The sequence below is a fragment of the Triticum urartu genome, chromosome 5 (genome assembly GCF_003073215.2).
Source record: "Triticum urartu cultivar G1812 chromosome 5, Tu2.1, whole genome shotgun sequence".
Taxonomy (NCBI): domain Eukaryota; kingdom Viridiplantae; phylum Streptophyta; class Magnoliopsida; order Poales; family Poaceae; genus Triticum; species Triticum urartu.
The window spans coordinates 624,108,045-624,133,855 of record NC_053026.1 but is presented as its reverse complement, the minus strand read 5'-3'; positions in this window follow the sequence as shown (position 1 = coordinate 624,133,855).

Sequence of the window (25,811 nt, the reverse complement as noted above, 5' to 3'; positions counted from 1 at the left end):
GAAGTTTTGCCGGCAAAGAACTCCAAGGACGGAGTTGGGCCGGCGGACACTATGATGGTGGTCCCAACCCCTGCAGCATGACAAGGCCAACGCATTAGTTATTTGAAAAAACGTGAATGCACAAGGTACAAAAATATTAAATGCACTTACGTACCTCTCCCCATCAGGGAAAATCAACCACCTCTGCTCGCGGGTCACCGGCACGGACGGGAGCCGTGTAGCACCACACTGGTAGACGGTGCCCCCCTCCTCCTCAAGATCAGTCGGCTCCCCGCCATCATCAGCATGGCCACTCGGCTCCTCGGGCTGATCCGGCCAGGTACCCCATCCGGACGTGTGCTCCTCCGGGGTCACGTGGGCCGAACTCTCGTGGGCCGAAGGCCAGTCGACCCGAGGCTCGTGGGCCCAAGACCCGTGGACCGGAGGCTCGTGGACCAGAGTCCGTGTAGCCTCCTCCTCGGACGAGTCCACCCTAGCAGTCACGTGCTCGGGTGAAACGGCTGGGGGTGGCGGCGAGGAAGGCGCCGTAGCAGTCACCCTACCTCCTCTCCCACGACCACGTGCCCCACCTCCTCTCTTCCTACCTCGTCCCCTGCTGGGCTCCGCGGTCGACGAAGAAGGGCCCGGCGGTGTGGCCATACTGTCCAGCAACGCTCGCCGGAGAGGTGCGTCTGGAATGGAAGACCTCAGACCACGCTCCCGACCAGCGCCCACCATCTTTCAACACCTGCCATGACAAACAGTAAACGAAATTAGTACAACATAAAAAAAGACCGACATGAATAATAATATGTGTATCACTTAAGTGTATCATCATCAAGTACAACATAAAAAAATGTAATACCTGACACTACTAATAATCTCGATCAGTATCATCAATAAATGCATAATCATCATCATCACTATAATCAATGACGGGCTCATAGGGTTCATTGGCATCAACATGTGCAAGGCCACCTTGACGTAATCGGTCAAGCATTGACAGGTCATACGCAGTAGTAACCTCTTCTTGTTCCGGCTCTTCTTGTTCCTCCTCTGGGGTGATGTCGGATTCATTGTCGCTGTCTACTTCAATGTTTTGGGGTGAAGTATAGCGGTTCTTGAAACGCTTTTTGGAAAGATGTGTCTCTTGGAAGAATTCTCCTTCATATGTGTCTGGGTTAATGTGAGGTTCATAATCCTCTTCCTTTGGTGGAGAAAGTCTAGCACGTGGCGGCACTTCATAAACGACATCCCAACCTTTCAGATTTGGATTAGTTTGGCAGGCCCACGGTAGATAGAATACTTGGGTCGCCTGTTGAGCCATAATATAGACATCAGGAACATCTAAATGAGTGCTTTGGTTGATTTCAACTAGCCCTACATGTTCATGAGTCCTTCTAGTCTCCTTCGGCTGAAACCAATAACATTTGAAGACTACGACATTCGGTGGATTTTCACCATAGAACAGAAGTTCATAAATTGCTTCAACTCTCCCATAATACTCGGTACCTCCTTCGCCGATAGCAGATACACAACAATTTGTTGACTTTCAGTCGGCCATAGATAGCTCTTTGCCATAGGTACGAAAGCGATACCCGTTGATGTCGTACTTGTCAAATGAACGGACCTTATAGTCAAAACCATTAGCGACTTGTCTCAATTCGGCGTCCATAGACTCTGAATTAGCCTACAAGTTTAATATGAAAGGATTGTTGCATTATGCACAAATTAGCGAATGATATGAAATTGTCTAATAGAAATTACCGTTTGTTTGAACCAAGAGATGAAACCGGGATAGCCACCTCCTTGCTTTGCGAGAAGCTCATACTCTTCGACGGAATCCTTTTGGATCTCCGCTCCATACGAGAATATGGTGACGTATCGACTGTATGACATATCCAGGAATAAGATTAGTTCAAAGGAAATAGAAGTTGCGAAACAATGTACCGAGACCTTACTGGATGTACGGCCGCACTTCTATCAGGTTGTTGAAGATATACAACGAAATGGTCCGCCATTCTTCGTTATCCAAAGATACTGGATGTGAAACACTAGCTGGTGCGAGATTCCCTTTGAATAGGCTGAGGTTGGATCCACCCTTTGTAGGCTCGTCAGCATTGTACCGAGGCTTCGGATTATGCAAATGACGATTTTTGGCTTCGTAGTGCGCTGTTACGAAGTTTGCCGCCTCCTCTGTGATGAATGCCTCAGCCATCGATGCTTCAATTCTACGTTTATTTTTACATTTTTCTCGAAGCGTCTTCTGCATCCTCTCAGTTGGGTAGCACCAACGATTTTGCACGGGCCCCCCCAATCTTGCCTCGGTCGGGAGATGCAAAATCAAATGCTGCATTGGATTAAAGAAGCCCGGTGGAAAGATCTTCTCTAACTTGCAGATCAACTCCGGCGCCAACTCTTCCATTTCTTCTAGCACGCCAGGCGATAGTTCTTTCGCACAAAGAACACGGAAGAAATAGCTGAGTTCTGCCAGTACTAGCCATTCATCCTCAGGGATGAAGCCACGCAACATCACCGGCATTACCCGCTCAATCCATATGTGCCAATCATGACTCTTGAGACCAAATATCTTCAGTTTATCAAGATTCGCTCCCCTCTTTAGATTCGCTGCATACCCATCGGGGAACATCAACTGCTGTTGCACCCACAAGAGAATTTCCCTCATAGCTGGCCTTCCAAGATTGAACTATGCCTTTGGCTTCGTCCAGTTCTTCTTTCCTTTCGGTTCTTTCATGTTTTGTAACGGCCTATCACATAGCGCCTCCAGATCGACTCTAGCCTTAGTATTATCCTTTGACTTCCCATCTATGCCGAACAATGTACCAAAAAGTGCCTCGGCGATATTCTTCTCAGTGTGCATCACGTCGATGTTGTGTGGGCAAAGGAGGTCTTTGAAGTAAGGCAGATCCCATAAGCATGTTTTGTGAGTCCACGCATGCTTAGTATTATACCTCTTGAAGTACCCTGGACGTTGTGGATCTGGCTCGAGAGCGTTTAACTGATCCAGGGTCTGTTGGCCTGTCAATGCAGGTGGTGCAGAGTTTTTGACAACTCTACCCCTGATGAAGTTCTTCTTGTCTTTCCTGAACTTATGGCGAGGATCCAGGAACTGTCTATGCATGTCGAAGCAAGAAAACTTGCGACCGGCCTGAAGCCAACGAAACTCAAGAGCTCCCTTGCATGTGGGGCACGGGAACCTTCCATGCACACACCAGCCAACGAATAGCGCATACGCCGGCAAGTCATGCATCGAGTACATGTACCAGATACGCATTATGAAGTTCCGTTTGCTAAAGGCGTCGTATGTCTTGAACCCATTATCCCAGGCTTCTTGCAATTCGTCCTTAAGCGGCTGCATGTACACATTCATATTTTTGCCCGGATAGTTGGGTCCTGGAATTATCAACGTCAGGAAAATGTTCTTTCTTTGCATAATCTGTCCGGGGGGGAGATTGAGTGGAAAGACAAATACGGGCCAACAACTGTATTGGGCTGCCGTCATACCAAACACACTGAACCCATCCGTGTTGATGCCGACTCGAGGATGCCTCGGATCTGCCGCTTTGTCAGCATGTAATTCATCAAACCTTTTCCACGCAACACCATCCGATGTGTGTACCATCATCAGATTCCCATCTGCATCTAGTTCGGTTCTTTTGCCTGTTTTGTGCCATGTCATCTGTCTGGCCGTCTCTTCGACCATGAAAAGACGTTGAAGTCTTGGTACGATTGGCATATACCGAAGAACACTAACGGGGATTTTGGTCTGTGTCTTCTCACCCATACCGTTGTCTACCACAATATACCTGGAAGACTTGCAAATGGGACAATAGTTCAAGTCCGCATAGTCAAGCCTAAATAAGGCACATCCTTTCTCACAGGCATGTATCTTCTCATAGGGCATCTTCAGTGCACGGAGGATTTTGTCCGACTGGTACAAGTTTGCAGGCATTACATGGCCTTTGGGTAGAAAGCGTCCAAATACTGTCATAATTGCGTCATAGCATTCTCTGCCCAAGTTGAACTGAGCCTTCAAAGCCATTACTTGTGAGATGGCATCCAACTGACAAAGCTCAGTGTGCTCGTGGAGCGGACGTTTCGAAGACTCCAACATTTCATTGAAGGCCTTTGCAGATTCCTCCATCTCCTCGTCCGAATCCCGAGCATCATCATAGCCTTGCACCATGTTTTCCATCCCGGTACCATGCTCGTCGGTGCGACGACGATCCACCTCAGCTCGGTCACGTTGGGCAGACTCACCATGAAATGTCCACACCGTATAATCGGGCGTAAAACCACTCTTCTGCAGGTGTTTTCCCATTTCAGCCTCTGTCTTCTTTTCCCAATTGCCGCACCAGAAACAGGGGCACCAGGTTTTCTTTTGGCCATTTGCAAATGCGGCTTGCACAAACCCCTTAATTTTTGTGAACCATTCAGCGCTCCATTTGTTCTGACCAGTGTGACCGGTATGCATCCAAGCACGGTCACTCATCTTGACTTTCAGAGCTACTGGACACACCACAATTATATATGTAATTCACCATGTATATATTCATCAGTTGATCTACTTTGTCAATTTTATTACGTCCATGCAACCTACACTCTAATAGGTAATGATAGGTCCTAATCCCACCCGTGTATGTGTAGATTGGGTTTATTTTCCCATGCTATGCTCCGGATCCGACGCAAAATTTCGGCAGCACCTCCTCGTTGTTCTCCTGACGCAATAAACAGAGAGGATGTGTACCCGGAGAACAACAGGGGAGGCACTGACGAAATATATGCGTCGGATCCGGAGCAAAGCATATGGAAAAACGAACCCAATCTACACATACTCGGGCTGTCCATGGATAGCGTTGGACAATTCCAAAGAATCAAGGTTATAAATATGCAAATGCATGCATATTTATAACTATGACGCTTTCGAACGGGAGACACATATTGGTTACGCATACTGATGATTCAAGACACATATATAGCTAGCTATCAAGTTTCATCGGAATAGATCAAATAATTAATGGGGGCGGAGGACTTGTCATTTGTGCTCACCCACGAACGAAGGGGCAGAACTCGTCAAACGCACGGCGAGGTCATCGAACACCAAACCTCGCAGCGATGAAACAACTGCACATTTAAAACTACACGATCAACACAATTATATATGATGTTTTTCATAACAAAATCGAAAAATATATGACCTAACTAATAATTCACAAATATATGACCCCGTCGGCCTCTGGAAGGCCAAAGAACACCTTTTCGGGAGGTGTCGGTGGTCGGGGTGTCCTGTCGGTGTCGGGGTGCCGTGTCGGGGTCTCGGGGTCGGGGTCGGGTCAGGGTGTCGGGGTCGGGGTCTAGGGGTCGGGGTGTCGTGTCGGGGTGCTGGGTCGGGGTCGGGGTGCCGTGTCGGGTCGGGGTTTTTTCCTCTTTTTTCCTTTTCTTCTTCTTCCTATTCTTCCTTTTCTTCCTTCTTCTTCTTCTTCTTCTTCTTCTTCTTCTTTCTTCTTCTTTCCTTTTTCCTTTTCTTCTTCTCCTCCTCTCCTCTTTCTTCTTCTCTCTTTCCTCTTCTTCTTTTTTCTTCTCCTCCTCCTCTTCTTCTTCTTCCTTTCCCTTTTTCCTCTTCTTCTTCTCCCTCCTCTCCTCTTTTTCTCTTCTTCTTCTTCTTTCCTAAAACTAAACTAAAACTAAAACTAAAACTAAATCTAAACTAAACATAAACCTAAAACTAATAAAACAGAAAAAAGGAAAAAACTAAATCTAAACCTAAAACTAAACTAAAACTAAACCTAAAACTAAATCTAAACTAAAACTAAAAAAGAAAAAACAAAAAAAACAGAAAAAAGGAGGGGGGCTCACCTGGGGCAGGGCCGGTGGAGGAGGGGGGCGGGGCGGTGGAGGAGCTGGCCGGGGCGCCGGGGCGGCCTGGGGCGGCGGGGGGCCGGGCCCGGGGCGGTGGAGGAGCTGGCCGGGCGCCGGGGGGCCTGGGGCGGCGGGGGGCCGGGCCCGGGGCGGTGGGGGCGCGGGGCGCGGGGGCGGGGCGGCGGGGGCGGGGGGCGCGGGGCGGGCGGGGGGGGGGCGGCGGCGGGGGCGAGAGGCGGCGGCGGTGGGGTGGGAAGTGGGGCGAGGAGAGAACAGAGAGGGGCGGGGGGTATACGGGCCGTTAGATACTGCCTCTTTGCCGTCCGCCTTTTGCCTCTTTGCCGTCTGCTGGCGGACGGCAAAGAGGTGGGCCGTTAAGTTTTCCCCAAACGGGCGGGGGGTGGGGGCCACCTCTCTCTTTGCCGTCTGCCAGCTGACGGCAAAGATGCTTTGCCGTCAGCTGGCGGACGGCAAAGATCTGGCGGACGGCAAAGAGCTTCTTTGCCGTCCGCCAGATCTTTGCCGTCTGCTTTTTGGTAGCTGATGGCAAAGAGCTTCTTTGCCGTCAGCTAGCGGACGGCAAAGAGCTGGCAGATGGCAAATTAGCTGATTCCAGTAGTGCGGGGGTGACAAATCCTAATCTCGATCTATGGCAACTCAACGAACACCATCAGAGACACCTGTAGAGCATCTTTATAATCACCTAGTTACGTTGTGACGTTTGATAGCACACTAAGTGTTCCTTCGGTATTCGGGAGTTGCATAATCTCATAGTCATAGGAACAGTTATAAGTTATGGAGAAAGTAATAGAAATAAACAAAATGATCATAGTACTAAGCTAACGGATGGGTCAAGTCAATCACATCATTCGCTAATGATGTGATCCCGTTCATCAAATGATAACTCATGTCTATGGCTAGGAAACTTAACCATCTTTGATTAACGAGCTAGTCAAGTAGAGGCATACTAGTGACATTCTGTTTGTCTATGTATTCACACATGTACCAAGTTTCCGGTTGATACAATTCTAGCATGAATAATAAACATTTATCATGATATAAGGAAATATAAATAACAACTTTATTATTGCCTCTAGGGCATATTTCATTCAGTCTCCCACTTGCACTAGAGTCAATAATCTAGATTATACTGTAATGATTCTAACACCCATGGAGTCTTGGTGCTGATCATGGTTTGCTCGTGAGAGAGGCTTAGTCAATGGGTCTGCAACATTCAGATCCGTATGTATCTTGCAAATCTCTATGCCTCCCTCCTTGACTTGATCACGGATGGAATTGAAGTGTCTCTTGATGTGCTTGGTTCTCTTGTGAAATCTGGATTCCCTTTTCCCAGGCAATTGCACCAGTATTGTCACAAAAGATTTTCGTTGGACCCGATGCACTAGGTATGACACCTAGATCGAATATGAACTCCTTCATCCAGACTCCTTCATTTGCTGCTTCCGAAGCAGCTATGTATTCCGCTTCACACATAGATCCGGCCATGACGCTTTGCTTGGAACTGCACCAACTGACAGCTCCACCATTTAATAAAAATACGTATCCAGTTTGTGACTTAGATTCATTCAGATCAAGGTCAAAGCTTGCATCGACGTAACTATTTATGGCGAGCTCTTTGTCACCTCCATAAACGAGAAACATATCCTTAGTCCTTTTTAGGTATTTCAGGATATTCTCGACCGCTGTCCAGTGAGCCACTCCTGGATTACTTTGGTACCTCCCTGCTAAACTAATAGCAAGGCACACATCAGGTCTGGTACACAACATTGCATACATGATAGAACCTATGGCTGAAGCATAGGGAATGACTTTCATTTTCTCTCTATCTTCTGCAGTGGTTAGGCATTGAGTCTGACTCAACTTTGCACCGTGTAACACAGGCAAGAACCCTTTCTTTGCTTGATCCATTTTGAACTTCTTCAAAACTTTATTAAGGTATGTGCTTTGTGAAAGTCCAATTAAGCGTCTTGATCTATCTCTATAAATCTTGATGCCCAATGATCTATAAGCAGCTTCACCGAGGTCTTTCATTGAAAAATTCTTATTCAAGTATCCTCTTATGCTATTCAGAAATTCAGTATCATTTCCAATCAACAATATGTCATCCACATATAATATTAGAAATGCTACAGAGCTCCCACTCACTTTCTTGTAAATACAGGCTTCTCCATAAGTCTGTATAAAACCATATGCTTTGATCACACTATCAAAGCGTATATTCCAACTCCGAGATGCTTGCACCAGTCCATAAATGGATCGCTAGAGCTTACACACTTTGTTAGCATCTTTTGGATCGACAAAACCTTCTGGTTGCATCATATACAACTCTTCTTTAAGATACCCATTAAGGAATACAGTTTCAACATCCATTTGCCAAATTTCATAATCATAAAATGCTTCAATTCCTAACATGATTCGGACGGACTTAGGCATCGCTATGGGTGAGAAGGTCTCATCGTAGTCAACTCCTTGAACTTGTCGAAAACCTTTCGCAACAAGTCGAGCTTTGTAGACAGTAACATTACTGTCAGCGTCAGTCTTCTTCTCGAAGATCCATTTATTCTCTATGGCTTGCTGATCATCGGGCAAGTCAACCAAAGTCCACACTTTGTTATCATACATGGATCCCATCTTAGATTTCATGGCCTCAAGCCATTTTGCGGAATCTGGGCTCATCATCACTTCCTCATAGTTCGTAGGTTCGTCATGGTCAAGTAACATGACCTCCAGTACAGGATTACCGTACCACTCTAGTGCGGATCTTACTCTGGTTGACCTATGAGGTTCGGTAGTAACTTGATCAGAAGTTTCATGATCATCATCATTAGCTTCCTCACTAATTGGTGTAGGAATCACTGGAACTGATTTCGGTGATGAACTAGTTTCCAATAAGGTAGCAGGTATATAACACCCACAATGCGGCTATATATCCCACGTGTCGGGGCACGACTTAGAGGCATAGCCGCATGGTAGGTCTGTCGCAAGAGGGGTAATCTTCACACAATCCCATGTACTAAATAGAAAGGGGTAAAGAGTTGGCTTACAATCGCCACTTCACACAATACATAAATAATCCATACATCATCCAAAGTACAACCATAGGTCCGACTACGGAACCAAAATAAAGGAAGACAACCCCAAATGCTAGATCCCCGATCATCCCAACTGGGCTCCACTACTGATCATCCAGAAAAGAAACATAGTAACGACCCGAATCATCGTTGAACTCCCACTTGAGTTCGGTATCGTCACCTGCACTGGTATCCTCGGCACCTGTAACTGTTTGGAAGTATCCGTGAGTCATGAGGACTCAGCAATCTCACAACCGCAAGATCAAGACTATTTAAGCTTATGGGTAGGAAAAGGGTAGTGAGGTGGAGCTGCAGCAAGCACTAGCATATATGCTGGCTAACATACGCAAATAAGAGCGAGAAGAGAAGCAACGCACGGTCGAGAAGCTAGAAATGATCAAGAAGTGATCCTGAAACTACTTACGTTCAAGCATAACACGAGACCGTGTTCACTTCCCGGAGTACGCCGAAAAGAGACCATCACGGCTACACACGTGGTTGATTCATTTTTAATTAAGTTAAGTGTCAAGTTCTCTACAACCGGATATTAACAAATTCCCATCTGCCACATAACCGCGGGCACGGCTCTCAAAAGTTTATACCCTGCTGGGGTGTCCCAACTTAGCCCATCACAAGCTCTCACGGTCAACGAAGGATATTCCTTCTCCCGGAAAGACCCGATCAGTCTCGGAATCCCGGTTACAAGACATTTCGACAATGGTAAAACAAGACCAGGAAAGCCACTCGATGTGCCGACAAATCCTGATAGGAGTCGCACGTATCTCTTTCTCATGGCATACCGGATGGGCAAGACGTCGGGTTGGCATAGACCCTGGTTGCCCAGGGGGCGCTGGACATTGCCCAGTTTGGACCAACACTCAGAGGAGCACTGGCCCGGGGGTTTAAAATAAAGATGACCCTTGAGTCCGTGGAACCCAAGGGAAAAAGGCTTAGGTGGAAAATGTTAAAACCAAGGTTGGGCCTTACTGGAGGAGTTTTATTCAAAGTGAACTGTCAAGGGGTTCCATAACACCCAACCACGTAAGGAACACAAAATCAAGGAACATAACACCAGTATGACGGAAACAAGGGCGGCAAGAGTGGAACAAAACACCAGGTATAAGGCCGAGCCTTCCACCCTTTACCAAGTATATAGATGCATTAAATTAAATAAGATATAACAATGATATCCCAACAATATCCATGTTCCAACATGGAACAAATTTCAACTTCACCTGCAACTAGCAGCGCTATAAGAGGGGCTGAGCAAAAGCGGTAACATAGCCAAACAACGGTTTGCTAGGAAAGGTGGGTTAGAGGCTTGACATGGAAATATGGGAGGCATGATAAGCAAGTGGTAGGTAGCGCGACATAGCAATAGAGCGAGCAACTAGCAAGCAAAGATAGAAGTGATTTCGAGGGTATGGTCATCTTGTCTACAAAGTTCTTAGAGTTGTCGAAAGCTTGATGCTCGTTAGCGTACTCAACAGGTTCCTCGGCCACGTACTCGTCTCCCGGCTCTACCCAAATCAAGAACAAAAGCAAAGGACCAAAAAACAATCACGGTGCAATGCACGAGCAACATGGTGCAATACATGGCATGATATGCAAGACATGATATGTAATGCATATGCGTGCTCCGGAAGGGAAAGAATGATCAAGGCATCAACTTGGCAAACCAAGTGTGCCGCTGGAAAGATGATATGATTTCGGTTGAAATCGATATAAAGATCACCGGAAACGGATGCACGGTTTGCAAATGGCAAGCATCACAAGAATGATGCAAAACTGCGATTAACAACACGATGCCACTTAGAATGCAACAAGAAACTAAGCTACTGCACTCCAACATAGCAACAAAACATATGGCAGTGATGTACAAGAGATGCTTGACAAAACATGAACACTGAGCTACGGCTAAATCACACAAGAGTAGGTTCGAACAAGCATGGAAAAAGTGCAAAAGATATCAGCATCACAGAGTTAGAGAAATTACTAACATGTCAAAAACAACATCAGGAAGCAATGTTTAGAGCAAGCAAAAAACATGCTACAAGAACATATAATAGAAAACAAAGGCACGGCATGATTCTACTAAATGCATAGATCAAAAGTCCCTTACTGATCATGAGCCAAAAAGGCACATAAGATATGATGGAACCCATGTAAACATAGCAAGTTCTATTAACAGTTTCAGACTTAGCAGAAAAACAGAGCATGGCATAAACAGAATTATGATAGCAATTTTGCGAGCTCAAACCACTCACCACAAAGCATTCCATGACAATATAAGCATACCAATAGCAAGATGACATGTTCATGAAGCTAACCATGGCAAGAGGAAGTTCATAGGATGCATGGATCACTAGCAACAACCATGGCAATATTGATTAACATGTTAACATTCTGCCAGGAACATTTTATAGCAAAAGTAGAGCATGAACAAGACATGCTAGGGCACTCCATAATTGAAAACAGGGGCAGGGATGGATAGAGCATAACCACATGTTCAAAACATCCATACAGAAGTATCTCAAAATAAGCATGAATATCACTGTAGCATCGAGTTTACATGGCATCAAAATAACAGCAGGAAAAGGACTTAGCAAAATCCTAAGTCCCTGAAAACAGCAATATTGCAGAGGCTACTTTGCATTCTTGTGCTAGTCACCACATAGATCAGAAAAATACAAGACAAGAACCTCTGTAAAGATGGCATGTTGTAGTTCAAAACACATGTATACCTCAAACTCATACAATGCACACATCAAATGTGACAAAAATGACAAATCACCATGATATGATAAGTAACAGCAGTTAACATTTTATAGCACTCTTGCCTCAATGAAAATGGCACCATAATGTATAGGAACATGAAGATATCATCGATACGAACAATTCGACATATCATATGCATGAAACAGAGCTACGGTCATCGAGATGTGATGTGATGAACATGTCATGACAATAACAGGGGAAAAGACTTTGTGGAAAAACAACCTCTGAATCTGGATCTAGGGTTTGACCCACGCGCCAGCTAGTGAAAGTGTCCCTTCTTAATCCACGTGGGGGGGGGGCTCATCCACTTCCGTCCACCTCTGCCTCCACTAGCCCCCTCGTGCTTCCTTGTCGGTGACAACCGAAGCCCTAGGCATGGGGTTCTTCGGCAGTGGCTCCGACAAGGGCAAGGGAAAGGGCAGCGCCTCGTCTTCCTGTGCTCTTCCTCCTCCGCCGCCGCTGCCGGTGCCTGCCCGCTCCAGTCGGCAGGATCTGCACATCCCGGTGCACCAAGCGCAGTGGCACCAGGAGTTAGGCAGCTGCTACCGTACCCCAACATGACGCTGCCGCACCACTCGCACCTCGATCCATAGTGGATCTCGGTGCCGGCGGCTCCACGGGCATAACGGGCGCACGACGACGAGGTGCGCAGGTGCCGGGCGCAGCTCACGTCGGCGCAGCGGCGCATGCCCAAGTAGGACGCAAACTCTCCCCATTGGGAGGCCTGATTTGCAATCTAACACGAGGAGCAACGGCAGCTCAGCTTGCAGCACCACCATGTCAACCCCTGCCTTGAAAGTGCAATTATCCCTGGGTGGTTTTGGTAATTCCTAACAACATATAGCCCATTGAGCTAATGCTATTTCAAGACAAATATTTCAGGAAAGCTCAATGTTTGGCATGGCATGGATTAGAAAGTGGACCCCTCAAAATACTAAGAACACGTGCTGCCTCAAGCACAAGACTCTACATTTTACTTTTAGTGATCCAAGATCACATTGAGTCCATAGGAAAAGCCAATACTATTAAAAGGAGATGATGTGTTGCTTAATGAGTTACTTGCTCAAAATGCTTAGTGATATGCTCCAAAACCCTCAACTACTTTCTCATATCCACATATGTCCGAAACCAAAAGTCAAACTCAGCCCCAACGAAATTTCCTACCCGGCGCCACCGAGTTCACTTGACATAGCCACTGCCACAAACCCTAGTCATTTCGGTCGCGCCGATAGAGATCTTGGTCTCACCGAGATGGGATTGCAACCTCTCCGTTTCCCTTCGTAACGCTTCGGTCCAACCGATATGAGCGATCGGTCCCACCGAGATTTCAATGCAAACTCTCTGTTTCCCCTTTGTAACGTTTCGGTCTAACCGAGATGAGCGAATCGGTCCCACCGAGTTTGCCTAACAAACTCTCTGTTTGCCTATTACCAAAATCGGTCCCACCGAGTTTGCCTAACAAACTCTCTGTTTTCCTATTACCAAAATCGGTCCCGCCGAGTTTGTGTAATCGGTCTCACCGAGATTACGTTATGCCCTAACCCTAATGGAATCGGTTCCACCGAGTTGACATGTCGGTCCCATTGAAAATCCTAACGTTCACATTTTGAACTAAATCAGTCTGACCGAGCTTCATGGTTCGATCCCACCGAGTTTGGTGATTTGTGTCTAACGGTTAGATTTTGTGTGGAGGCTATATATACCACTCCACCCACTCTTCATTTATGGAGAGATCCATCAGAACATGCCTACACTTCCAACATACATTTTCTGAGAGGGAACCACCTCCACTTGTGTTGAGGTCACGATATTCCATTCCAACCACATAAATATTGATCTCTAGCCTTCCCCAAGTTGCTTTCCACTTAAACCCTCTTTCCACCAAATCCTATCCTATGAGAGAGCTGAGTGTTGGGTTGACTATCATTTGAAGCACAAGAGCAAGGACTTCATCATCAACACACCATCTAATACCTTTTGGAGAGTTGTCGGGGATATACCCCGTGGTATGACCCGGCCGGACTTGGCATTTCATTGGTAACCCGCCAAAGGATTGACGACTCACATGTCTGGCGGTTCACTGGTTTGACGAATCACGAGCCTGAAAACTCATTTGTGACCCGGCGGGTGTTTTAGATGGATGACAAGGTCCAAGGACCAGAAGGCCGGCTCATGTTATGATGGGCCGGATTAAGAGGAAAGACATGAGGAATATTCTCCTACGAAGGAAGCAAGACTAGGACTCCACTTGTAATAGAGTAATCCTAATCCTACTAGGACTAGTCATGTAACCCGCCCCTTCAACATATATAAGGAGGGACAGGGCTCCCCAAAGAGGGACAAGCAACAAGCAATAATCTCTAGGGCTAGACATAATAAAAGGGAGCCGCCTTATGCGGCGTCTCCCTCATGAGCATAATGAGATCTAGCCACAAATATCATGTAGGGTTATTACCGGATGTTGTTTCCCGGGGCCTGAAGCTGTCTAAACCCTTGTCTTGTGTTGCGTCTCTCGTCCCGATCAACCCCTCTCAAGCTACCACATAGATGCGTTGGCCTCACGACTAAGTCCTGACACTAAGGACATCTGCCGTGACAATTCCACGACAGTTGGCGCCAACCGTGGAACCTGCACACGGTGGTGTTGAGTTCTTGGAGGGATCTCACACAGAGATTGAGAAGCCCACGATATGTTAAATAAGAAAGTGCCAGTACGAAAAGCAAGCAGAATAACCCGGCGTGGGGTAACCTCGCGCAGAGCCGGCCAGATCATCATCAGTAGATCAGAATTGTTATCAACTTTGGATTGGATAGTACGATATTTGAGTTCAAGGAGAAATCAACTGCCGTTGATATGGGCAGGCGGTCCAATCACAAGTCGCCGAGAAAATCGTTTTTCGCTGCTGTTTTGTTTCGTCGACACGTGAGCTCGCTGAAATTAGCCTGGTTAAAATCTCTACCGCGTTCAACGCGTGTTGGTCGAGTCAGATGGGAATTAAGAGAAGTTTATGCGGCGGTGTCCGCGTATTGAACAATTTAGTTGATCTAGTTGATCTAGTCGTGAGGCAATTGGAGGCCTAATCCGTTCTTTGCATAAAGATAAAAAAGTACTACTCCAGCCATTAGCTCAAGAAAATTCAACGCCAGGAGACCTGCGCAATCAACGGCCAGCCAGCATGTCCTTGCGGCCGCCGAGCCGGCGTCGCGCGATCTGTCCAATCCTAAATTTTAGCGAGCAACAAATTTCTGCTGAGACCAACTAAATCAGTATTTTTATGGATGCGTCAATCGAGTTTCTGCTGTACTCAGTCCCATGGTTCAAATACCAAGGTTAGCAACTATCGCTGCTGCCACTACTTTTTCTAGCGTGAAGAAATTAATGGATTGGCTGGCTACAATTGCATGAGCAACAAAAAAAATAGGAAAACAAGATTAGATTGGTGAAAAGGACAACGACCAGGAGAAGGATTCACGCGTGGGATGGACTCGGATTCGTCTTTCTCCGCCAAAGAGCCGCCGTAGCGGTCTCGTTATTGCTTCGAGCCGCCCCCTAGCATCACGACCATGGGTTGACTAGCATGCCAACCTGCTGCCACCGTCGTGGTTTCGCGCCGTCGCTGAGCCGCTTGCTCTGCTGTGGCCGGCCCTGAGCCGCCCTCGCCGCGTCCGGCCCGACCTGCCTTGAGCTGCAGTCGCCGTTGATTGGGCTGCGGCCCTCACGCAAGCCGCCGGTCGCCTTCACAGCTCGTCCGCCTCTGCTACATCAAGCCGCCATCACCGCAGCCTCGAGACGGCCGGCCGTTTTCTACTGTCGCGCTCCGAGCCGGTCACAGCCACCTTGCTTCAAGCCGCCGCCGCGGTCGCAGGATGATGGACAAGAATTTTCTTTTGGCTGCGGCACTACAAGTCCGGGGGCCCTCGATCGAAACTACTGCTAATTCCAGCACTATTTCTTCAGGAAGCCACGCTGCCGATTGGATCTAAAGTTCGCCGCCGTCTCTGCCATAGCTGGCTGCCGGTTCTCAAACAGCCAAGCCGGTCGTGCTTCACCGTGCCCACAGCCGCCGTCGCGGACGCATGCCAAATCGCCACTGCCATGACTCATCCCGATCAACCCCTGTCAAACTACCACATAAATGCGTTGGCCTCACGACTAAGTCCTAACATTAAGAACATCTACCGTGACAATTCCACGACAGTTGGCGCCCACCGTTTCTGTCTCAGAGGCTCAAAGCGGCAATTCTTCTCCAGCATGAGAACTGCTGAGCCGGCATCCATCTTGTCAGACGAATGTATTATATCTTTGACCCGGCGCACCCAATGAGTCGTAAATTCACCTTCCTCCTGCTTATAATTTGTCAGGTCCACAATCGACATAGACTGCTTGCAAGTGTCCTTAAAGTTCTGGATGAAACGGGTATTTAGCTCCGCTCATGAACTAATGGAATTGGGTGGCAAACCCTTTAACCAAGAACGGGCCGTTCCGTCCAACATCATGGTGAAGTATTTAGCCATCGCTTCATCACTAACCTTCAGCAGCTCCATGGCCATCTCGTAACTTTCAATCCACGCCCCAAGCTGTAAATCGACCGTATAATTCGGCACCTTTCGAGGTCCCTTGAAATCCTTGGCGGACGTACATTACGTAGAGCCGGTACCAGACAAAGAACTCCTCCGGTTCTAGTGGCAACACCCGCCTCAACGGAAGTCGTCGGGTAAGCCGGTGAATCCTGTTGGGCTGCTAGTTGAGCCGCTAGTTGAGCCGCCCGCTCGTCCTCCTGACGTATCCGATCCTGAACCGGATTATACCGGCCAGGTTGGTTCCGGCGCTGAGTGCTACTTGACACTAAGGACATCTGCCGTGACAATTCCACGACAAGAGTGGTGTCTTCTAGATTGGCTAGGTGTCACCTGGGAGCCTCTGTCAACATTGTGGAGTATAACCAAGTAGTTTGTACGGGCAAGGAGATCGCCTACTTCGTGAAGATCTACCGTAGTGAGGCTACTGTTGCTTTTTCGTGGACCCTTTGTGGGTGGAGCTCTCCGTGGACTCGCGCAACCGTTACCCTTCCTGAGTTGAAGTCTCCATCAACGTAGATGTACGATAGAACCACCTATCGAAACCACGCCAAAAATCTCTGTGTCTACATTGCGTTTGCTCCCACAAACTCCTCCCTTTACTTTCGTATGCAATTATTTTACATTCCATTGCTATACTCTTAGAATTGCATGTGTAGGTTAATTACTTGACTTGTGCCAAGTTGTTAAAATTTGCCAAGACTTAAAATTGGGAAAATGCTAGATTTTTATTTGGTCAAGTAGTCTAATCACACCCCCTTCTAGACATACTTTTGATCCTACAAGTGGTATCAGAGCTTTGGTCTCCATTTGCTTTGATTTCCATGGCTTTTGATGATCATAGCCTTGGTTTCACAACCTAGGAGAGTATAGCGTCTAGCGAGGGAAATTACCACCATAGAGGTCCTTACTTTGATGATACTAATTTTGCTAGTTGGAAGCATAAGATGAAAATGCATATTCTTGGACATAACGCCGCCGTTTGGGCTATTGTGTGTATTGGCTTGCAAGGTGAATTCTTTGATGGGAGAGAACCAAACCGTGAACCTACCGCGGAAGAGTTGAAGATGCTGCAATACAATGCTCAAGCTTGTGATATTCTCTTAAACAGATTGTGCCCTGAAGAATTCAACAAAATCAGCTGTCTTGAGAATGTAAAGGAAATTTGGGATACTTTGATTGATATGCACGAAGGTACCAACTCCGTCAAGGAATCCAAATTGGACGTGCTTCAAAGTCAACTTGACAAGTACAAAATGAAGGATGGTGAAGGTGTCGCTGAAATGCACTCTAGGCTTGCTCTCATCACAAATATGATTGCCGTCTTAGGAAGTGAAGAGATGACCGAAAGATTCATCATCAAGAAGATCCTAAGAGCCTTGGATGGAAAATATGATACCGTGTGCACATTGATCCAAATGATGCCCAAGTAAAAAGATCTCAAGCCAACGGAAGTCATTAGAAGAATTGTTGCTCATGAGATGTCACTTAAGGATAAGGAAGAGCTCCACAACAAGTCAAGTGGTGCTTACAAAGCCTCATGTGATGCTCCCACATCATCAAGTGAGAAACAAAACCTTCAATGAAGAATTGAGCCTAATGGTGAAGAACTTCAACAAGTTCTACGAGAGTAGAAGCAAGGAAAGAAGTTCCAAGTCAAGGTCCTACAATGACAAAAGATCTTTAAGTCGTGAACATAATTGCTACAATTGTGGAAGACTGGGACACTAGTCCAATGAGTGTACGGCTCCCTACAAAAGAAGAGAAGATTCTCCCAAAAGAAGAAGTAGGAGAGCAGAATCACCACCTAGAGAGAGAAGGAGTAGAGATGATCGTTATGAGCGAAGACCCTCTCGAAGAAGCAAGGATTCGGAAAGGAAGGACAAGTCATCAAAGACCTACACAAAACCAAGACATCAAGCTCATGTTGGTGAATGGGTATCCGACTCCGACTCCGAAAATCACTCCGAAAGAAGTTACCACTCCGACTCCGAATACACTCAAGATGAAGGTGTTGCCGGTCTAGCACTTGTGTCAATCGACTCCCACGACATATTTGACTCAACAAATGAAGGACATGGAAGATGCTTCATGGCTAAAGGCCCAAAGGTATCACACCCTGAGTATGTTGATTTCAATAGTCATGAAGATGATTTGCTAGGTGACAACTCTAGTTATGAAAACTATGATGAACTTGATATTAATCATGCTAATCAAGATAAAACGAATGACAATGATAAGAAGGAGATTGAGCGTCTAACTAAAGAACTAAACACTCTTAAGTTAGCTCATGAAACTATCTTGGAAGATCATCGAGAACTTTTAAAGACTCATGAGAAGCTACGCTTTGAAAAGCTCAACCTTGAGCAAGAGCATGAGTTCTTAAAGGCAATCAATGATGATCTTCACAGGAAAAGGTTTTCTTACATTGCCAAGCGTTTACTCTTGTCTACATACATGCCACAAGTTAAATCTAGCAACAAGAACAAGAAAGATTCTTCTTATAGTAGTAACAATAATCATGCTAAAACCAATGTTGTTGCTTCTATTAGTTCTCTTGATTCCACTAATGATTCTCTTAGCCAAGTTACACTTGAGCAAGAAAATAGCTTATTGAAGGGAATTATAAAGAAAGGTGTTTACAAGAGTCTTGCTGGAAGTAAGCAATTCGAGGAAATTGTACGCAAGCAAGGAAGACACCAGAAGAATCAATGTGTTGGTTTTGAATGAAAGTTCAATGCCAATGGAGTTGAGTGGGAAGAAGATTAATACCCCAAGATGAAGTTTGTTCCCCAACAAGAGAAGTATGATCCTACTTCTTCCCAAGGAACACAAGCTCAAGATGATTGTCGGTGTCAAAACCGGCGGATCTCGGGTAGGGGGTCCTGAACTGCGCGTCTAGGCCGGATGGTAACAGGAGGCAAGGAACACGATGTTTTACCCAGGTTCGGGCCCTCTTGATGGAGGTAAAACCCTACGTCCTGCTTGATTAATATTGATGATATGGGTAGCACAAGAGTAGATCTACCATGAGATCAAGGAGGCTAAACCCTAAAAGCTAGCCTATGGTATGGTTGTTGTATGATGAAGTTGTCCTACGGACTAAAACCCTCCGGTTTATATAGACACCGGAGAGGGTTAGGGTTACACAAAGTCGGTTACAATGGTAGGAGATCTTGAATATCCGCATCGCCAAGCTTCCCTTCCAGGCAAGGGAAAGTCCCATCCAGACACGGGACGAAGTCTTCAATCTTGTATCTTCATAGTCCTGGAGTCCGGCTGAAGGTATAGTTCAGCTACCCGAACACCCCCTAATCCAGGACTCCCTCAGTAGCCCCTGAACCAGGCTTCAATGACGACGAGTCCGGCGCGTAGATTGTCTTCGGCATTGCAAGGCGGGTTCCTCCTCCAAATTCTTCATAAAAGTTTGTAAACACCAAGAGTAGTGTCCGGCTCTGCAAAATAAGTTTCCACGTATTGCCACAGAGAGAATAATATTAACACAAATCTAATATGCTGACGTATTCCGCAGCGTGACATCACACTACGGCCAAGCCTTCATTCAAATTGTTTTCACTTTTCCACCTCAGCGTGTTTTGCGATGTGGTTTCCTTGGCACGTCTTGTCAAAGTAGAGATCGTGTCCTCCATTTACGGGATTCTCATCAATACGGACGTGGGTAACCCAACCGCGCCATTTATCACGGCACTTGGGAGGCAAGCGAGTTTTACTAGGCTGGTGGGGACGCATAGTCGCATCTGCTCATATAAGGGGATAAGGATCCACCTTTTTACCTACGCCTTCTTCCTCCTTTGCCTATCCATCTTCTGCGCACCCGAGCTCCAGCGCCCAAGCCCGCACTTCCTACCTCAACCTTCTCCAACAATGTCCGGAGCGGGAGGCAAGTGGATGGTCTCCTCCGTCACGGAGGGCCATATCAAAAGGCTAAGGAAGGCCGGATACCTGTCCAAAGACATCACGCACCGGCTTCCTGAGGAGGGGCAGCTTCTCCCCACCCCAAGGCCCCATGAGAGGGTAGTATTTCTTCCCCACTTCCTCTGCGGACTGGGTTTTCCTCTCCACCCATTTGTCTGCGGGCTCATGTTCTACAATGTCCTAGATTTCCATGATCTGGCCCCGAACTTCATCCTCAATATCTCGGCGTTTATCGTCATGTGCGAGGCTTTCCTCTGCATCCGCCCCCATTTCGGCCTCTGGTTCAAGACCTTCAACGTCAAGCCAAAGGTGGTGCGCGGCAACCAGGCGGAGTGCGGAGGTGCCATGGCAGGCAAAATAGCCAACGTCCTATGACTCGAGGACTCCTTTGTGGAGACCTTGAAGGGGTGGCAGTCAGGGTGGTTTTATATCACCGAGCCACGCGATCTGAAGTGGATCGCAGCCCCTGAATTCCGATCCGGACCCCCAACGCGGCTCACGTCCTGGAAGGAGACGGGCTTGTCGTGGGGCGACGAAGAAGAGGTGACCGGACTGCAAAAATGCATCCAGTCCCTGGTGAACAAGCAGCTCAAGCTTGTCAACGTAGTCCAGGTCATGCTTGTCCGCGGGATCCTTCCGTGTCAAGAACGGGACTTCAATTTGTGGGAGTTCAACCCGGCGCAGCACCGAACTCTGAGCAGGCTCTTCGACACGACGTACAAAGATGTCTGGAAGGGGCTAACCAAAGGCGCCGAGGCTCCCACATCCTCCTCCGAAGACCGTGGATTCAGCTCGCAGCGTCCTGCTGGCGAGGTAAAATATTTTCATCTTTTACAGGATGTTAAGTTTTCTCCATAGTTTGACTCTATGTGGGATCTAAACTCCCTCACCTTTGAGAGGATTCGCAGGCGAAGTCCGGACTGATTAACTGTCCGGCTCCCTTGCCCGAAGACCCAGCCCCTGCTCTCCTAGCGAAGCTGCTGGTTCTGGCACCTTATGTGGTGCCGGAGAAGAAGGCCAAGAAGAAGAAGGCCACGGGGACTCAAAAGAGTTCCCGGCATATGGTGGTGTCGGACTCGTCGTCCGACGAGTCCGAGACGCACTCCTCCCGTGAAAACGAGGAGGAGGAAGAAGAAACCTCTCCCCCTCCAGCGGGGGGAGGAAAGAAGAGGAAGGCCACCCTTGTAGGGGAGGCCGAGGGGTCCAAGAAGAGGAAAACCCCTCCGTCGGACTACGCCCCCGACGCCGATGAGGACGAAGAGGAGTGGCCGAACAGGGCCAAGCGTCCGGCGAAATCGTAAGTGTTCGGATACCAGAGTAATTCATGATATTCCTTTTGTTGCACAGCTTTCCCTAATGTCGAATATAATCATGCAGCCTGCCCAAGGACGGGCTCGACGAGTCGTCGAGCGGCTCCCTGGATTCATCACACGTGAATTCAGTTCTGCCCGCTGCCTCCCCTTGTGCTGTGGATGACGCCGAAGTGGCGTTGCGACAAGCTCCGGGGCAAGAGGAGGTGGTCCAGGAGGAGCCGCGAGGCGACCTCCCGGACTCCAGGAGTAAAGGGGACAAGACCCCCAGGGCTCCAAGTCCGGCTTTAAGCGAGACACCGTGCCAGAATCATCAACGGTTCCGGACCGCGGCAGGCGAACTCCTGCCAAGAGGAGCAAGCCTATTGAGCCGGCGTCCTCCGTCCAACCGGAGGCGCCGGACAATCTGCTGGAGGCGCTTAAGGGCACCTCCATCGACGAAGAGCACCGTACCATCATGAGTACGGTGGTCCAGAAGGTTCGGTCCGCCAAAAGAGGACTTACTGAAGCTTGTGCTAGCCTTCTAACAGGCTTTGAGGTAAGTAGAAATATGTAAAAATATTACCACATAGACAGTAGCCCCTGATGCTCTGTTTGGCGCTCGGAAAGAAAAGCCGAATAGAGGATCTATTAAATATCGTAGGATTCTAACTAAAAAGGAGTCAATATATGTATGCAGGCTTCGCTGCTGGCCACCGCCACACTGACTACGGAGGTGGATGCCCTGAAGCAGGGCCTCGAGCGGACCGAGCAAGAGCTTGGCCTTGCCAAACGGCAGCTCGAGGAGAAAGAAGGTAAGAGCTACCTTATAGAAAAAAATGCCTATAAGAAGACACAATTGCAAAAAATGACAGGAGTAGACTACTTATTGTAGGGGCCACAACTGAGGTGGCGATCCTCAAGCAGGCGCTGTCCGAGGCCAAGAAGAGAGCGGCCACGGAGCGCACCGAGCGGGAGAAATTTGAGGCGCGGGTCGGCGAGGTGCAGGAAGAGCTTCAGGCTCTCATGAAAAAACATGAGAGTTTGGAGCTCAACTCGAAGACGCGAGCGTCCGAGCTTGCTGCGGCCCTTAAAACTGCCAAATCTGCCAAGGCTAAAGCCCGGAAGGCCCTCCAGGAATTGGATGCGGTAAAAAAGATAGCGGCGGGTAAGGCATTCTCTATGCAAAGCAGACATATAAAAGTAAACTACTTGTTACTTACCCGAATCCGGAACTCTCCAGGGGCATTCGCAGATCTTCCCCGCAGCGTATCCGATGCCGCCGCATTCTACCGAACTGAGGAAGGCAGCTCGACGGAGAAGGTGTTCTGGTCTCAGTACGCTGAGGCCGGACACCCTGTGCCCTTGAGCGACCAGCTGAAGCAGCTGGTCGAGCTCCACAAGGCGGCCGAACAGGCCCTGAAGGGCTTCATAGTTCGGCTGTGGCCTAGAGAGGCCCTGCCTGGGAGCTACTTCGGACTGGTGCGGCGGCTGGTGGATGCTTGTCCAAGGCTCAAGGTCATCAAGCGCTCCGTCTGCATAGAAGGTGCCCGTAGGGCCCTTGCCCGTGCAAAGGTGCACTGGGGTAAGCTGGACGGTGAGAAGCTTGTGAGGGACGGGCCGCCGCCGGGGAAGGAGCATCGCAAGCCCGAGAACTATTACAAGGATGTTCTGGCCGGTGCCCGCCTTATGGCGGATGAATGCACCAAGGATGTAATTTTTGAATGAACTCGCTCGTGTTATCCTGTGCGCTGAAAACTTGTTCATATGCGCTAAGCAATGCTTGAATTTAAAATATTACTTTCTGTGCGGCCGTTTATCAAAAAATTAAGAGATGGCCAATCGTCGGCTTCTGCCCCCATGCCACTAGTGCTGGGGTGTTCGGGATAAACCTGAGCGCTCTTTTTCCCATGATTGGGTCCGTCGAGGGAGGCGCTCAGCACAACGAACAAGGCAATCGGACTATAATGCTTGAACACTCTCACTTAGCCATAGAACTTTATAATTTTAAATTTCAGCGAAGCCCCTAGTATTTGGAAGACCGAGTTCGGGGCGCTATCCACGCCTTGGCCGGACAAAGCCGATTCCTCGCTCGAAGCGGCATAAGTCTTTAAGGACTCGAAAAACCTCTCGAACAGCGACCGGTCTCTCGCCTCATCATGACAGTCAGTTTTAGCTTTCTCTACTGAGGTGCTCAGCCCAGCTCAACTGGGGCACAATCGCAGTAGTTCTCCTAGTGCTACCTTAGCCGATATAGCGGAACGTAAGGCACCAAAACATAGGAGCCGGGCAAACCCAACTATTGACCCAAATCATGATTCGGAGCCGATGCATATAGTGCTATAAGTTCGGGGTGCCGCACTTGTGAAAGTGTACGGACTTCTCACGCCATATTGATGGGTACTGAAGCCCCTGGTGTATTTTTGCCATACCACAGTGTACGGATGCAACATGTTATTGATAAACATATATATAAAAAGAGGATAACGCAAAAAATAGACAAAGAGTTATGCATTGTTTATAGAAAGGATGCTATGAAAGCGGAACGATACAAATAGTATGATAAGCAAGAGAAATTGGACTATTTAACATGTCATGGCCAGGGGCAGGCCGCGGAATTGTATTAAAAAACAGGTATACTGCTCGTAATAGAGACCACCTGTGAGTTCCATAATGCGGCGTGGCTTGTCTGCTTTCCTGGATCTTGCATCGTTTGTGCGGCAGTTGAATTGCCGAACGGGTCATCCGAAGTGTGGAGTCCTAAGAAAAAAAAGGAAAAAATGAATCTGGCAGCCCCTGGTGCGGTTTAAGCCGTATTTCGGGCGTGCCGTGATAGTGCCCCTTCCCCTGTGCCCATGGTATTTTAAGAGCGTAGTTATGTACGCGAAGCACTGGTTTCGCTATATCGTGAGGGCTAGGGTTGGGGCCGCATTGCTACGCTAGCTCAGAACGTGCCAGGCGGTCCCGTTGTAGGGTACTCCGGGCGCGCTTGACAGTGTCCGGCTTTTTGAAGGCCGAACTGGAGAACTTCCTAGAGAGGCTGCTTTGTACTTCTGCTGCGAGCGCTGCCGTTTGCTCCTCCGTTCGGAGGGAGCGTTCGGTGTTCCCATTGACCGTGATTACTCCTCTAGGGCCTGGCATCTTGAGCCTGAGGTATGCATAGTGCGGTACCGCGTTGAATTTTGCGAATGCGGTTCGCCCGAGTAGTGCGTGATAGACACTACGGAACGGGACTATGTCGAAGATTAACTCCTCGCTTCGGAAGTTATCCGGAGATCCGAAGACCACTTCAAGTGTGAGCCTGTATAGTTGGATTCTACACCTGGTACGGCGCCTTTAAAGGTCGTTTTGGTGGGCTTGATCCTCAAGGGATCTATGCCCATTTTTCGCATTGTATCCTGGTAAAGCAGGTTCAGGCTGCTGCCGCCGTCCATGAGGACTCTTGTGAGATGAAACCCGTCAATGATTGGGTCTAGAACCAATGCGGTGAAGCCGCCATGGCGGATGCTAGTGGGGTGGTCCCTTCGATCAATGGTGATCGAGCAGGAGGACCATGGGTTGAACTTTGGGGCGACTGGCTCTATCGCATATACGTCCCGTAACGCACGCTTCCGCTCCCTCGTGGGGATGTGGGTTGCGTATATCATGTTCACCGTCCGCACTTGTGGGGGAAATCCCTTCTGTCCACTGTTGTTTGGCGGCCTGGGCTCCTCCTCCTCGTTGCTATGCAGCCCCTTGTCTTTGTTTTCGGCTCTTAACTTGCCTGCCTGCTTAAACACCCAACAGTCCCTGTTGGTGTGATTGGCTGGCTTTTCGGGGGTGCCATGTATCTGGCACAAGCGGTCGAGTATTCGGTCCAAACTAGACGGGCCCTGAGTATTTCTTTTGAATGGATTTTTCCGTTGACCGGATTTGTAGCCTCGGAATCCGGCATTAACTGCCGTATCCTCGTTGATGTCTCTCTTAACACGGTGCTTTTGTTTGTTCTGACGCGACCTGTCGCTTTTGTCCTTGGTATTCGAATTACCAGGGTTCTTTGTTAAATTGTTGCTGCGAGCTAGCCAGCTGTCTTCTCCCACGCAAAAGCGGGTCATGAGTGTCGTGAGGACTGCCATAGATTTCGGCTTTTCCTGTCCCAGGTGCCAGGCAAGCCACTCGTCACGGATATTATGCTTGAAGGCCGCTAAGGCCTCTGCGTCCGGACAGTCGACTATCTGGTTTTTCTTTGTTAGGAACCGTGTCCAGAATTGCCTGGCCGATTCCTCTGGCTGCTGAATTA